General features: G+C 60.7%; 1 long non-coding RNA gene across 1 annotated transcript in view; it reads left to right on the top strand.

The window, feature by feature from the left end:
• Positions 1–398: 398 nt before the first annotated feature.
• Positions 399–2,363, top strand: part of LOC126510908 (uncharacterized) — a 5,083-nt gene continuing 3,118 nt past the window's right edge. The window contains exon 1 of the long non-coding RNA XR_007594553.1: positions 399–1,341. This is a non-coding gene — a long non-coding RNA (uncharacterized lncRNA). The remainder of the gene's footprint in view (positions 1,342–2,363) is intronic.

Genomic DNA, 2,363 nt, shown 5'->3' with positions numbered 1-2,363 from the left:
TGCTGAGAGGCGTGGACTGTGCCTGGACAGAGTTGCCAGCCTCCCGGCGGGAAGGAAAAGGAACAGATGGCCCGCTGGGGGTAGGGGATCACGTGTCAGACCTCACATTGGGCAGGATCCACACCTCTCCCTTTCCAGGCCTGGGCTCTGCAGATTTAGCGATCCCACCCATTACTGAGGAAAGCTATGTTCGTTTTCCTGAAAGCAGAATTAGGGAAGGTGGTGGCCTTAGCGAGGACATAGACAGGAGTGAAGGGGTGTACTCTCCACTACAGTGATGTCCCTAGAACTGAAACACAATCCGCTAAAGCCGGATCTGGCTAACTGCTTGTGGCCAGGTTGAGTTAACACCCAGTGTCTGGAGGGGGCGGGGAGCTCCGGCAAGCGCGAAAACTTACACGACGCCCTACTTTACTCTCTCTCCACTCAGCAGCCTACCGCAAAACTCCAGGCCTCTCCATTGCAGAGCGGAAAGGCCATCCGTTCATGCATATGCAGGAGGATAAGTTTAGCCCGCAGCGCCTCTGTGCTCAGAGCGGCCCTGCTCGCCGCTCGGAGGCGGGTGCTCTGCTCCGGCCGCAGAGTGGCGGGCGGTTCAGCCACTTGCGCGCCGAGCGTCTGGGCCTGGCATCGCCCTTTTAAAAAGTCTTCCGCAGGCGGCCGCCGCAGCAGCAGCAGCCGGAGGAGGCAGGTTCATCTGAGGACAGTCCCAGTTCTCAGAAATCCCTTCCCTGCTGGAACATCAAGCTCCCTTTGCTGCAGTTGAACAAACTGCCCTAGATTGGGGGACGAGGAACCCGCCCCAAACTCGTGCTAGGAGCTCCGGGCGCCCGCGCCCACGTGAGCTAACCTTGAAATTAGCCCCCACACCTGAGCTGGGGTGGAGCGACTGGGGAGGACTGCTGGCCCCTCGGGGCGCTAGCCACTAGGTTTGCACCCTCCACGTGCGCGCACCGCCCTGTTTCATAACTCTAGAGAGATTTTTTTTTAAAATCTCTGGGGTACCATGGGTGTGAGGTGTGCTAAGAAGGCAGGCCACCTTCCACCCCCACATCCTCGAAGATCAGGAAAACCTGCCCTGCGGTACCCCTGGGAACACTGCAGAGTAGGGTGTCACGATGACATCAGCCTCTAAACATAGTCCGCACCGCACCCCAACTCTGGGCGCTGCGAGCAAAGCGCGGGGTGGGGGTGGCTGGTGCTGCTGTCTCGGGGTGGGGCGGGGCGGGCTGACCGGCCGGCCAGGCTGTGCGGGTGAAGATGACTTTGCAGGAATCGTGCTCTCGGCGACTGCAGGCACAATCTCTCCCCCGATGACCCGGCCACGCGGCTAAAAAAACAGTAATATCTTTCCGTGCCCTCCCCTGCCCCATAAAAGCTACGCGCACACGTAGCCTTTCGACCCAATGTGCCTTTTATTTATAAGTCAACCCATCCCCAGCCCGGGTATCCGGGCTCGGTTTGGTACCGGTGCCCGTCCCCCCCCCCCTTACCCCTCCCCACGGCTCCGGTACTGCCTCGGGGCTAAGCTTGCACAGGGGTCGGCGCGGCCCTCTGGGTGAGTCAGAAGGGCTGTGTTTCCTGTGGTTGTTGTGGAACAGTTTGTCCTTTTTACCCCCCTCCCACCCGTCTCCACCCCCTTGGTAAATATAGCGCTCACGTTTCATCATCTCTTTGTCCAACGAGCGCCAGACACCCCGGCCCGCGGCCCACGCCGCCTCCCTCCTCCTCCAGGCTCGGTTACCTCGCATAACCCCGCGCACTGGCGGCAGCAGCAGCCGCCCCTCAGTACCGGCGCCGCTCCCCGGCGCTTCCCACCACAGGACACTCCCGCCCTCTCTCTTAGCCTCCCCTGCTTCCAAGTGTCCCCCCCCCCCCGTGCCACCCATTCTCTCCGAAGTCCCCTCTAGACGTTGGGAGGTAGACACACCCACGTCCTGACCGCTGGGTCCTCCGCCCCCTCCCGTCGCAAGTCCCACGTCCCAAGGATGATGCCTTGTTCCCCTCCCGAGTGAGCGTAGGTGACAGGCGGCTGAAACAGTTCTGATTCACCGACAGTTGCTCGTACTTAAGGGGGGGGTGCTTGGCGAACTGTCTTCCTCCCACCTTCTACCGCCCCTACCCCAGTAAGGGACGTGGGCTGCAGGGTCGGGAAGGCGAGGTGAGTGGATGACAGGCAAAAAAGTGTGTGCTTGTTCTTCACTCTCCCTCCCACACCCTGTTTCATTTCCACACATGCAGCCACCCACCGGGACCGGAGGCGGCTGGTGTTCTCTGAACACCGGGAACTGGCTCTCTCCGTGGTCTCCTGTTTCTCTCTCTCTCTCTCTCTCTCTCTCTCTCTCTCTCTCTCTCTCTCTCTC

Source organism: Alexandromys fortis, unplaced genomic scaffold (assembly GCF_014885135.2).
Source record: "Alexandromys fortis isolate MF-2015 unplaced genomic scaffold, M_Fortis_MF-2015_v1.1 scaffold_10, whole genome shotgun sequence".
Classification (NCBI taxonomy): domain Eukaryota; kingdom Metazoa; phylum Chordata; class Mammalia; order Rodentia; family Cricetidae; genus Alexandromys; species Alexandromys fortis.
Note: the sequence above shows the minus strand (reverse complement) of the source record. Positions and strands in the feature narration are given on the sequence as shown.